We start from the raw sequence: 14019 nt of genomic DNA, 5'->3' as shown, positions 1-14019 counted from the left end.
TATTGGCTATATTCCCTGTGCTGTACAATTAAACTTAAAACAATTCTTAAACCTCTTAAGACAATGGAAGAGGCAAAATTGGCAGAAGTTTCTTTCTGTGCCATTGCCACCGCCTTCATTCCTGCCACTTCCTCAGTTCCAAAGGTAGTACGTCTCTCTACCTTTTTGCTTTGATTTATAATTTCCAATGTAGGTGTCTGTTTTATTCCACTAGTCTGTGAGCTCCTTTGGTTAGAAAGTGCAATTTATATATTTTTTGTATTTCTAGCTAGTTGTCTATTTCAGTGCCTGAAGCTCAGAAGGGAGTGAATAAACAAACAAGTAAATGACTCCTCTAATAGGTAGCCACCTGCCTGCCCTGAACTGAACCTCCTGCTTGTCATTTGGAAGACCTTGGACTTCCTGTTCTCCTCATCTCTAGGCCCCAGGTGGACTTGTTCTAGGTTATCTGGATGCAAACTAGGAAACTGGGATTGACAGTTATACAGATTATATTAAATCTCATCTCAAGTTTTTCAACAGGTACCTTTTGTACTTCCGAACTTTCAAACTGGGTGCCCATAACCTATGTCACTGTGTATGGGAAGCTACAGGGCATATATCTTCTTGGAATATCAGTTTTGGTCACTTAGTTCTTTGAGACATAATATTTATATTAAAATAGGAACATATTATGCAGCCAGATGCAAAATTTACAGTAACTTAAAAAATAAAATATAAGATTTCAAGACATGAAACTTCAAAGAAATTTTGTGATAGGGTGGACCAGTGTCTCTTAAACTCTCATATCCTGGGGATATACCTTTTTATCTTCTCATTTGGGATACTGAACTTCAAAAGTTAAGTTAGGGGCTTCCCTGGTGGTGCAGTGGTTGAGAGTCCGCCTGCCGATGCAGGGGACATGGGTTCGTGCCCCTGTCCGGGAAGATCCCACATGCCGCGGAGCGGCTGGGCCCGTGAGCCATGGCCGCTGAGCCTGCGCGTCCGGAGCCTGTGCTCTGCAACGGGAGAGGTCACAGCAGTGAGAGGCCCGCGTACCGCAAAAAAAAAAAAGTTAAGTTAGAAGCATTGTAAGCATGTGGTGTGTAAATGTGTGTGTTTGGGGGGGCGGGGGGGGGGGAAGAAGCTTTGTCCATGAAGATTCTACAGAAAGAATTTTTGATGCAAAAAAAAAAAAGTCACATTAAACAAAACTTGAAATCTCTTCAAAGTTTAGTATACCAGGGCTAGCATGGAACAGCCTAGTTTACATTTGAATTCCAAGCTTTCTAATACCAAGATCTAGCAGTTTTTTAATAAAGGAAGATGAAGTTCCTTAAATTGTTCTTCCCCGCAGCCAGTGTGCAGTCAAATGCCTCACTGCTTTACTTATTGAATTGCTTGTAATGGGAATATGAGAGTAATCTGTCACACATGGAGCTAGAAATTTCTCTTGGTATGTCTAGATTTAACAATAGGATTTGAATGTTATTGTATTAACAAACAAGTAAAACCATTAGAGCATCACAAAATTAGCATTAGTAATTTGGCTTAAGGAATTTTCATGAGGGTTTAAAAATCCCTTTAGAGTAGCTAAAAGACATGCTTCTGTGTTTTCTGTCATGGCTAACCACATCAAAGATGGCATGTGTTTCTTAATTTTTACCAAAAGGAGCAGATGGAGATCTGGACTTTGAAGGCTTTGCTTTTTAAGGAGTCTCTACTAGGCAAATGATTTAGATACACATGTATTAAAAGTAATAATTTTTCTTCCATGTAAAACTAACTTACCATGAATTAAGCTGCTCTTTCAATTCTGGGACAGAAAAGTCTTTTAGGTCTATTCAGGTTTTTTTAAGGAAGAGGTCTGTGAGGAGTCAGTAGAGTCCAGAGAACACTGATTCGCTGAGTGATTTTGGAAAACACCTTTGATCTATCTGTGGTTTCTGTGTCCATAAAAGAAGGAGGCTATGTACAAACCTCCAAGCCCTTTCTTCCTTGAATAGGCTGTGATATTATTGTAATAAACAAGAGTCTGGCCTGAAGCTCTCCAAATGCAGGTCAGGGAAACAGGTAACATCTCTTGCTTCTAGGTTTGTTAGGCAAAGTTTATAGTATATATTTTACGTAAACCTGTCTGATGAGAACATATCAGTGTAAGACAATTTGGGCCAAGCTCTGCACTTTTTTGGTAGTTTCTCTTTTAAAAAATATTTATTCATAGAATGGAAAGATAGAAGAGAAAATATAAAATGCATATGGTCCTTATATCCTAGATTCCTTCAGTGACACAGAGCAAAATTATTAGGAAAATCTCTCTGCTCACTGTTGGCTAACATGAGATGGTGATTTACTTGAAGTAAGCCTTGTGTTCTTATTTTGTTGTGTCTAGACAGTCAAATTCTTTGCTGCAATTCAAAGAATGTGCAGCCAGTGTTGATGACACAGTAAAGGAAGAAAAACAAATGTAATAAATTTCCAAATTATGCTATTTAAACTCATTGAAAAATGAAGCAAAGAATAATTTTCATTAATAGTACATGCACTCCTTCAGCAATATGTCCAAAGTATTTTAAGGTACAAAAACAGTTGTGAGCTACAATCTGAAAGCTTTGAAGGATTTTATTTTACGTAATTTTGAAATGAATGTGTGCACAGAAAATATTTCTGTGATTGAATAATGACATTAAAACAGTGATATTATAGCACTGGCAATGGGCTCAGATGGTTGACTTGAATTTTGTGGATTAAACCAGAGATTCTTGGTAAGAAACATCAGTGTATTATAAATAGCAAGATGGAAATAGAAAACCATTAGCTCAGCAGGACCTGTATATTTGGGAGAGAAGAGAGAAGATTTGAAGCTGCATAAACACAACAGATGTCATTAAAAATCTAGCTTATTTAAGAAGAAAACTGTTACTGAAAAAATGTTATTTGAAAATTTTTATGGTATACATGGGACATTTTTTTGCAATGATCCATTAGGTATATTACCCATCACGTACATCAAATAGAACAAGGCAATTTGAGTGCCCTGCAATGAGAAGACCTTAGTTCAACCTCTGAGAAAGCTGCCCATTAAATTAACTTTTATGTTGATAAAACTCTTTCTGATAAATCAGGGTCTTTACATAGTAGTCTACACAAAGTGACATATGACTTTTTTGCCTCAAGTCATTGTTCACACAGGAAGTCACTAAAGGATGTTCATTCTTCCTTAACCTTAATAAGGGATAAGGACATTTATTTCTTCTGCATATTTTGTAAGGTTCCTTGAGCCCACAGTGGAGAACAGGGTTGAGGTCAGTGATGAGTAGGGCCATGGCAAGTATTAAAATAATGGTAGGGAGGGACTTCTCTGGTGGTGCAGTTATTCAGGCTCCGTGCTCCCAATGCAGAGGGCCTGGGTTCGATCCCTGGTCAGGGAACTAGATCCCACATGCATCCCGCAACTAAGGAGCCCTCTGACGGCAACTGAGACCTGGCACAATCAAATAAATAAATGACAATTTAAAAAACTAAATAAAATAAAATAGTGGTAGGGAATTCCCTGGCAGTCCAGTGGTAAGGACTCTGCTCTTCCATTGCTGAGGGCGTGGGTTCAATTCCTGGTAGGGGAACTAAGATCCCACAAGCTGAAAAAAACAAAACACAACAAAAAAAACCATAGCTGTAGTAACCAGCAATCCTTCCCAAATCCTAGAATATCTCCCAATAAATGACAACATTTCAGTAATCCTCATAGTAAAACTTGAAGTATTGTTGAAAATTATTTGTATGGAATGGTTCATTGAATTTTTCTTTTCAGCTACATGTTGAGTCCCAAAGATTAAGAATTTGTGTTTCTACTGAAAATGTCTCCTTCTTCCCCAAAGGGAGCAGCTTGGGGACTAATAGAGGTAGGCACAAGCATAGAGACAAATATAAGAGTAAAGATTATGGTCACATAATTTAAAATATAAACTGACATACACTGATGGTAGCTTTAAGGAACAGATAGCCAGCAAAACATATTTGCCTATTTCATTTTAAAAATACTAACAAAACGTCAGCATGCCACATAGAATCTTTTTATAACTTTTTATTATGAAATTTTCAAACCCATACAAACACCAAAAATAGTATAAGGAGGGGCTTCCCTGGTGGCGCAGTGGTTGAGAGTCCGCCTGCCGATGCAGGGGACACGGGTTCGTGCCCCGGTCCGGGAAGATCCCACGTGCCGCGGAGATGCTGGGCCCGTGAGCCATGGCCGCTGAGCCTGCGCGTCCGGAGCCTGTGCTCTGCAACAGTGAGAGGCCCGCATACCACACACACACACACACACACACACACACACACAAGTAGTATAAGGAGTACCCATGTAATCATCCTCCAGCTTCAACCACTACCTCAGACATTTTACCATTTTCTCAGTAAATATTTCAATCTGCAGCTCCAAAATATGACTCTTTAAAAAATAACCCTTGTCGCACTGAAAACTTTAAAAATAATTGAAATGGAAATACATGAAGTGTCTTAACTTTAGGTACTTCATTTGGCATGGAGAAAATATATCTATAATTTAGAGAAAAACATGAACCTGTTCTCTCAGTTCTTTCCAGAGGTTCAGCTCAATTGCACAGAGAAGCAAACCTGGTCATCCCAGCTAAACAGTCATTTTGTTTTCTGTTTTTTTATAGGGCTGCAGGTATATGAGTGCAGAAGTTGAAGAGTCAAAATGCTAGAGTTTATTCATTATTTGGATTTTTCTCAGATCAAGCATGTTGATCCTTCACACTTTTCTGGAGGGGTGAATGTTGGCACACAGCTCCGGAAAGTGAAACTAAGGGGATTGTGGTGAACGGTGAAAGGAAGTCACCTTTAGCAGCAAACTCTACCAAAGCCTTGACCATTTCAAATCGTATTACAAATTCCAATGATCATTTTAGGAAAATAGAACAGAATATGGAATATATTTCTATAGTGAGAAACTTTGTATGTCTATTTGATCAGTGAAAATGATGACATTCCTAGAAAGGACATCTTTAAAGTTGCTGAGTGCAAGCCGGGAGGTGATCTAACACCAATGGGAAGATACCATCATCTGATACTAGTGTCCCTCACTTTAGGGGACAACGAGGATTTTAGTGGCTAATTTTAACTGTCAGCATGGCCTGGCTTCAGTATCCAGAAGTTTGATCAAACACCAGTTTTCGATGTGACTAATATTTAAATCACTAGAATTTGAGTAAACACAGTTATCCTCCATAATGTGAATAGGTCTGATCCAATCGGTTGAAGCCCTTAAGAGAAAAAAAGACTGAGATTGCCTGAGAAAGAAGCGATTCTGCCCCTATATTGCCTTCAGATTCAGTACTGCAACATCACCACCCTCCTGGATCTCCTGCCTGCCAGCCTGGCCTGCAGATTGGGGACTTGCTGGCCAATGTGCATCAATTCCTTGAAATAACTTTATCTCTTTCTCTCTCTCTATCATCTGTATCTATACACACACACACACACACACACACACACACACACATACACATTTTGTTTCTCTGGACAACTCTAACATAGAGATAAAAGAACTCTTTTGTGATGTAGAGAAACAACTGTATTTAAACTATGTTATATATTTCAACTGGCTCTCAGCAAATCTGAAATCGTAAGATCTTAGAATTGGAAAAGAACTCTCAGAGCTAATTTATTCAAAAATTTCACCTATATATTGTTAAAATTATAATAATAAAGGCCAAATGATTCACATGTATTATGTATACTCTTCACAGCATTCCAAGTTAATATCGTTTTATTTTTTGCTTTTTGGTTTTTTAAAAAATTAATTAATTAATTTTTGGCTGCGTTGGGTCTTCATTGCTGCACATGGGCTTTCTCTAGTTGCAGTGAGCGGGGGCTACTCTTCATTGCGCTGGCTTCTCTTGTTGCAGAGCACAGGCTCTAGGCGCATGGGCTTCAGCGGTTGTGGCTTGCAGGCTCAGTAGTTGTTGCTCACGGGCTTAGTTGCTCTGCGGCATGTGGGATCTTCCCAGACCAGGGCTCGAACCCATGTCCCCTGCATTGGCAAGCAGATTCTTAACCACCATGCCACCAGGGAAGTCCCAATATCCAGTTTTATACATGAGAAGATGAGGCTCAGAGAAGTAAGAAACTTCTCCAAGATGACCTGGGTGGCAGTGACTAAGCCGGTATTTGAATTCAATACTATTTGAATCCAAAGTCCGTTGTCTTTCTGTTAGGTTTGGTGGCTTTTCTTCAATGTGGCTCCTAAATGCTCAGACATTTTTGGTGATGTATAGAATTTCGGTGATGCAAAGCCCATTATATGGCAACGTATATATTTTTTAACATCTTTCTTAGAAACGTCTTTCATATTTTGAGTCAGATCTTGCTATGCATTTTGCCCTCTGTGACTACATTTCCACATGTCAGCTCTTCAAATACTTGAAGCTAGCCATTTGATCCAAAGTATTTCCTTTTTACATTTTTTTAAAACTTTAATTTAATTTAATTTAATTTTTGGCTGTGTTGGGTCTTCATTGTTGTGCGGGGTTTTTCTCTAGTTGCCGCAAGCGGGGGCTACTCTTCACTGAGGTGCACGGGCTTCTCATTGCAGTGGCTTCTCTTGTTGTGGAGCACAGGTTCTAGGCACATGGGCTTCAGTAGTTGTGGAGCGCAGGCTCAGTAGTTCTGGCTTGTGGACTCTAGAGCGCAGGCTCAGTAGTTGTGGAGCAAAGGCTTAGTTGCTCTGCTGCATGTAGGATCTTCCGGGACCATGGCTCGAACCCGTGTCCCCTGCATTGGCAGGCGGATTCTTAACCACTGAGCCACCAGGGAAGCCCCTCCTTTAAAAAAAAATTTTTTTTTAAACAAACCCTTTAAAAAAAAAAAAATTAATTAATTAATTTATTTTTGGCTGTGTTGGGTCTTCGTTGCTGCACGCGGGCTTTCTCTAGTTGGGGCGAGAGGGGCTACTCTTTGTTGCGGTGCGCAGGCTTCTCATTGCAGTGGCTTCTCTTGTTGTGGAGCATGGGCTCTAGGCACGCAGGCTTCAGCAGTTGTGACTCGCGAGCTCTAGAGCGCAGGCTCAGTAGTTGTGGCACATGGGCTTAGTCGCTCCGCGGCATGTGGGATCTTCCCAGACCAGGGCTCGAACCCGTGTCCCCTGCCTTGGCAGGCGGATTCTTAACCACTGTGCCACCAGGGAAGTCTCTAAAATTTTAAAAAGTGTTTGTCATAGTAAACAATTTCCAGATTCCCTCCCTCGTGATTGTTTTTACTGATGTTCTTTGGCTAGCTCTCCCTTGGTAGGCTCCAGCAACTATTTCAAAAGTTGGATTCTAGTATTATCTACTCAAAGAACAATGGAATGTTTTTCCCTCTTGTTTTAGATTTTATGCTATCTTAATGCAGTCTAAGATTTACCAGCTTTTTTAAAAAACAATTTAAGTATAGTGATTTATGATATTGTGTTAGTTTCAGGTGTAAGATTTACTAGCTCTCTAATGTAGTTTCATGTCTCTTTTTACAGATTCCTTTATAAGAACTGGTCTCTCATCTTTGTATCTGTGTGGTCAATTTTTGCAGGACTTCGAATTTTCCACATTAAAATTCATATTATTAGTTTCAACCTAATGGTCAAGTCTACAAAGGTATTTAATATTGTATATTCTATCTTTTTCAATTGACAATTTTGGTTAACTTGAATAAAGAGTTTAGTTTTAGACATATTGAATATAAAATATTAGGAGTGAATATATTGCTATGAGAAAGATTATAAAGAATGAGATTATCAAAGATTGATCTTTGGGAAGCAATTTAACCTTTAAACGTGGGAAAGCCCACTTCAAGTAGGGAAGGAAAAGAACAAATTCTTGAAAATGTTTGAGATTAGGAATCAGCCTTGTTCTGAAACATGATAGGGGTGAAATAAACATTTTTAGTAGAACCAGTGCAAGAGGCAAAGAAAGACGAGAGCAAGAAAAAGGCAAAAAAAAAAAAAAAAAAAAGGAAGAAAGAAATAGTACAGCCTTGAGAAAGACTGCATTTGACGCTGTCAAAACTGCAGACAAATCAAAGAGAATAAGTGAGAAGAGACTTCTAGATTTGGCAGTTGTAAAAATGGTTACCGGAGAGAGCAGAAGTGCAGTTCCAGCCAAATGTATGGGATAGAAGTCAGATTGTGAGGTGTGAAGGAGTGGATTGGTGATGAGGATGCAGAGGTTGAAACTTTTCCCAGAAGTTTAGTGCTTTTAGAGAACTACAGGCTGGTGGCTCTACTGAGCAGGTAGAACCAAGTATTTTTGTAGTTAGGGAAGATGCCTTGACAGAGAGATTGATGATGCTAGAGAGAGAGGGGATAATGAAAGGTATACCATCTTGGGAAAAAGCCTCCAGGATTGGATGAAGAGCTGAGCTGAATTTGTGAGTTTTGTGGCCAAGGATGAACATGTTTTCCGAAGAATGAGTCCCCAGGAAGGCAGGCAAGCTGGGTTATGATTCTGTGTAACCAAGATGAAGACTAGGTGCTTAACAGGTGGAAAGGAACAAAAGTAACTCAGCTCTGGTCAGGAGGACTTCAGTAGCTCAATAATGAAGCAGCAACGATGAGAAAGTAGTCATGGTTGTCTCAAGATATATTGAAATTGCACGGGGGAGTGTATTAGTTTGCTAGGGCGGCCATAACCAAGTACCACAGACTAGATGGCCTAAACAACAAAATTTATTTTCTCATAGCCTGGAAGTCTGAGATCAAGGAGTTACCAGGGTTGGTTTCTTCTGACGTCTCTCTCCTTGCCTTGTAAATGACTCTCTTCTCTCTCTGTCTTCACATGGTTTGTTTTTTTCCTCTCTGTGCATGTCTGTATCCTAGTCTACTTTTCTTGTAAAGACACCAGTCTTATTGGATTAGGACCCTCCCCAACACAGGAAGAATTCAGTCAACAACGGACAAATAAAAGAATTCCACTTCTTTCTTTTCTTGCAGATGAGTATGTTGTAGAGAATAGAACTCAACATTTAGTGAGTGTGGCAAGCAGAATAATGGCCCCCAAAGATGTCCACATCCTAACCCCCGGAAACTGATGATATGCTACTTTATATGATGAAAAGGACCTTCAAATGTGATTTAGTTAAGGAGTTTGAAATGGCAAAATTATCCTAGATAATCTGAGTGAATCCAGTCTAATCGCATTGGTCCTTAAAAGTGGGGAAGTTTTCCCTATGAGTTCAGGGTTAGAGGGAGATGTGATTCTGGAAGAATGGCCAGGAGGATGTAACACTGCTATTGTAACACTGGAGGAAGGGAGCCAGGAGGCAAGGGAAGCAGGCAGCTTCTAGAAGCAAGAAGAGGTAAGGAAATAGATTCTCCCCTAGAGCCTCGGAACTCACCCTTGTCAACATCTTGCTTTTAGCTCAGTGAGAACTGTGTTACACTTCTGACCTGCACAACTGTAACACAATAAATTTAAGTCACTAATTTGTGCTAATCCATTACAGCAGAAATAAAGAAGTAACGTGGTATGCATAGGAATCACCTAGAGATCTATTTAAAATCCTGATTCTGGTTCAGTAGGTGTGGGGTGGAGCCTAAAAGTCTGCATTTCTAACCGGATCCCAGGTGATGCCAGTGCTGCTGAACTGGGTACCACACTTTGAGTAGAAAGGCTGGAGAGACCATGCGTGCAAATCTCCTTACATTATAGATAAAGGACTTACGGATACAGGCAGAGCTGTCTTTGACTCCCTGCTTTTCTCACTGTACATTGCACTACTACTAAAAAAAGAAAAGACAAGACAAGTAAAAAAAAGGAGTCCATTAGAGAATAGCAGGCAAGGAAAGGTGCCAATGTTTGGAACATTTGGCTCCAGAGCCTCTGTGTGTTTATGGTGCCTGCGAGGTGTGCTGGCTGACACTGAGCTGACACAAACTGTTAATTACCCACACTTCAGTAAACTAACAGCTGTTTGCTATGTGCAGCAGGCTGAGGGCCCTCTTGGTTCCCAGGGATTTCTAACTTCCTAGGTGTCAGCAAGTTCAAGAGAGAAATTTCAGGGCAAAAGAGCGTTTTGTTGTGACAATTTCGTAGGGTAATTTCCAGGAAGAGCCTCAGAAGCTGTAGATCATCTGTAAACTCAGAGCTGTAAACACAGGAGGGAGTGTTTCCGATGACCTGAAGGATATGTTCTATGTTTATCTTGTTGCCCGAGGCACTCTGTAATTATGGGAGAGCAGAATGTCAGCTCATCTCTTTGTGGGTGGCACTGGCCAAAGGGTTTGAGGAAAACTACCGGGTTTATTAAAGAGGATAAAGAGCTCCCACGTTGGATGTAACAAAAATCCAAGGTGAAAATCAGAGAGGAATGGATTCTAAGAATGTGGCAGGGACTTGTGAGGAGAGCTGGTGAGCAAAAGATTACAAAGAGGAATGAGGAGAGACTGCGCAACCGAGGCTACATGGACACCTCCCACTCTACAGAACAGTAAGGAAGATTCACAGGCACCAGGACGAGGGTCCTCAAACAATAGTACCCGAGGATCACATGAGGAGCCTTCTAGAATGTGCTTCCCTCAGTTCCTACACCAGATGTTCCTTTTAACTTTTTCTTATGGAAAATTCCAAACATACGAAAGTAGAGAGCATGACATACTGAACTCCCACACACCCATCCCAGACTCAATAACGATCACCTCATAGCCGGTCTTCATTCATCTATTCCACCTGCTTCATGCCTCCCTCTCATCTTTCCTTCTCCACTGGGCTATACAGAAGCACAGCCAAATCATCACTGAAAAAGCATTTCATGCGGAGAGAAAAGTAAGCACACACCCCCCAGGACAGAGCGCATGTAGTGAAGAGGTCTATGGAGGTGGAATGGAGAGAATGAGGGGGAGGTTGGCAGGGGATGAGATCCGAGAGGTCACAGGGCAAATAGGCGTAACAGACACACTGTGTAGGTCTTCGCGGTTTGTTGCAACAGCTTTGGCTTTTACTCCAAGTAAGGACTTTAGAGCAGGAGGGACTATCAGTTGTGGGAAGCTAAAATTGAAAAGGCAAAGGGGGTAAAATATTATTACTGGAGCCCCATAGAAGAGGAGCTGCCTGGTAGGAGCTGTTGTCAGAGTCAAGAATGAAACTATGGCCAAGAACTTTGCTCCAAACTCAGGAGGGAGTAAGAGAATGATCACCTCAATTCCCATGGAAATAGGAATCAGTCTCCTGATGAATGGAGTAAACTCCATCTCTGTCTCTTGGTCCAGGGGTAGGAGAAGTCTGAATTGTCAGAGGGCAGTCTCAGCTTCCAGCTAAATGGAACATGGCTGTGTTCCTCATTGGAAGCATTTCCTCCTTTAGTATCTAGGACCTTCAAATCACCAAGCCTGAGCCTGTGGAGACAGACACTTAAAATTCAGTGGATGATATAATAGTGAGAGGGATTCTTTCCACCCCTACCTGCTGGTTCCTGGATTTATGTAATTTGGTGATGGAGGAAGTGGTACTACTTAGTCCCAATTTCACCAGTGAGATAAAGCACTCATTCTTCCTTGGTTTCTATTCTATAGGTCTGGGCAGAAATTTGTGTGTGTATGTGTGGGGAAGGAGAATAGAAAATGGTTCTTCATTTTGTTCCCATGACTTTTTGGGCTTATTACTCACCCTGTGTTAACTACACATATGATTGTTTTCCTTGAGAGAGGAGACTAGAAAATTTCAGGGCAATCCTGCTCCCATCTTCATGAGGCTACTCCTTGAAAAGTACCACTTTCCCTGTATACAGTTTACCCTTGAACGGTGTGTGGGTTAGGGATGCTGACCCTCAAGCAACTGAAACTTTTGCAAGTGAAGCCTCAAGCATCCGTCACTAGGTACATAGTTCTTTCAGTACATTAGCTGAAATTAATCGTATCAATCCAGCTCACACTTCACATGTGCCCTCTTTGTACAGAATCTAAGAGTTAATAGGATCCATAAGTCTATCACAGTCCCAGACCCACACCCATAGACATCAGCAACTTTCTAATATCCAACAAATGGTAAAAATAAAGATTCATGTTATTTTCACCACCCAAGGACCCCAGGGACACAAGTACTAGTTTCTAAGTGGAAGCAAGTCTATCAGAAACTGAAAATCTTCTCAGTTTCATTCTCAGCAGCATCCTGGTTGGTTTCTGCCTATTGTCCAAAATCTTCAACTGTAACTTGAAATTTGATGGGGAAACATCTCCCATGAAGATGTTAACTATGGCATTATATTTATCTTGGGGAAACAATCCCTGATCCACTGCCTCCTTTTTTTTAGAATGGCATGTAAGAAAAGTTAGACTCAGTTAGGAAACTGGGTGCTACTGTGATCTACCAGATGATTATCTGAGGTTCCTTCTTCCTCATTTTGCTTATTCAAAGATCATTTCCAGTTTTTCTTTTGAACCCTGTGTGCCTAACCTTCCTGAATTGAAAAGTCAACTGTTCAGTGGCACAATCTCCACACTGTCTTTGGAGGAGGTTGCCGCCCTTCATTTGTAGCACATTTCATAATGTCATTCTCTACCTCACACTCCCTTCTAGTTGCTGTGTGTCTGAGTGCCATCTGCTGCCATCACCACTTCCTCTGGAAATCCTGACTCTTTCGTGCTGCATGCTTTCCCAGAACAGCTTCCTTGCAGCCCAGGCCAACACACGAAGTGTTTGTGTCTCTGAGGTGCCAAACACACCCCTGCATTTTTTTTTCTGAGTTTTTTCCCTCTTAAATTTCGACATTTGATATTTTTGCAGAAACTTCATCTTATATTTGTTCTTAATGCATGAATATTATTAGATTACTTTTTGGAGTGTTTCTGATAGCCAAAAAACTTTGGAAACCTTAGCTTATGACTTTTCTAATTTTTTTTTTTTTTTGGTCTTTAGCATAGGTGATACATTCTGACAAGCCTTTGATATTGAAATCTTATTTTGCTGGCTTAGAACCTCCATGAAAATTTGCAACTTGTCAAGACTTGAATTTCTCCATTACTGTGTTCTCTCAGCTCTGCCCCCTGAGATACTTGCAGATACACAGTTTAAAGCTACAAGCTAGGAACAAGAAATTGATGTTGGTTGGGGAGAAGTTCTGAATGTCAGATTAAATTTGTAGCAGGAATTTATTGGCATTAACCCTTGCCACGCACTTGTTATAGGAGAGATGCAAATAAGAAAGGGTCAAGAGTGACATTTATTGTAGGAATAATATTTTAGGAACAATATTGTCTTGCTGTTTTGGCATATTTATATAAATGGAGGAAGGATAGAAGTTAAATTAAGAGAAATAGAGACTTGTATAGTGATTTAAATACCACCCAAGTTATTTTAGCATCATGTTGAAAACTGATGCTTCTGTTTATTCAACAACTTCTTGACTTGTCTAAATATCTATTCTATTTTGGGGAAATGTTTACTGCTAAGATAATAGGCCGTGGGTAATCTACTGAGGATGAGATCGTTTTTTAGTGCATTCTTTAAGGAGTGGACTTGGTCATCTTTATTTGTCCTTCTCTTTTAGTGGAGTACATGTTATCATTTGCTTAAAATTCTCACTCAGGTAACTATATATAAAAGCTGCTTCTGCCTTGGTATACTTAGGTATACTGATATGTATTTTAACAAAATAAAAAGGAGAACAGTTTTTGTTGTAGAACTCAAGAGGAGAGAAGATGTTTGCTTGTAGCTCTCAGAGAACAAACACATCTTGTAGCTTTGGTTCTTGATGTGGCGTGGGGAGGATAAAGGAGAGAAGGACCAATGCTTTCTCAGGTAGGCTGGTTTTGGTTGGAAGTATCTGAGTATCAATCTGACTAAACAGTAAAGGATTTTATTGGCTCACATAACTATAAATCCAGAAGTAGGATTTAAGCACAGTTTAATTAGGATTCTAACAATATTTCTCTGCTTTTCTCTCAGCTTTGCATGGTCAACATCATATTTGTCTGCAGGCTCTCATGCCTCATCCTCTCAAGACGGCTGCCAATTGCCAGTGGAGCCATGTGCTTCAAATTCACATTCTGTA

Source organism: Aethalodelphis obliquidens, unplaced genomic scaffold, assembly GCF_003676395.1.
Source record: "Aethalodelphis obliquidens isolate GAN/ISIS:26980383/991018 unplaced genomic scaffold, ASM367639v1 scaffold3, whole genome shotgun sequence".
NCBI lineage: Eukaryota > Metazoa > Chordata > Mammalia > Artiodactyla > Delphinidae > Aethalodelphis > Aethalodelphis obliquidens.
This window is presented reverse-complemented; position numbering follows the sequence as displayed.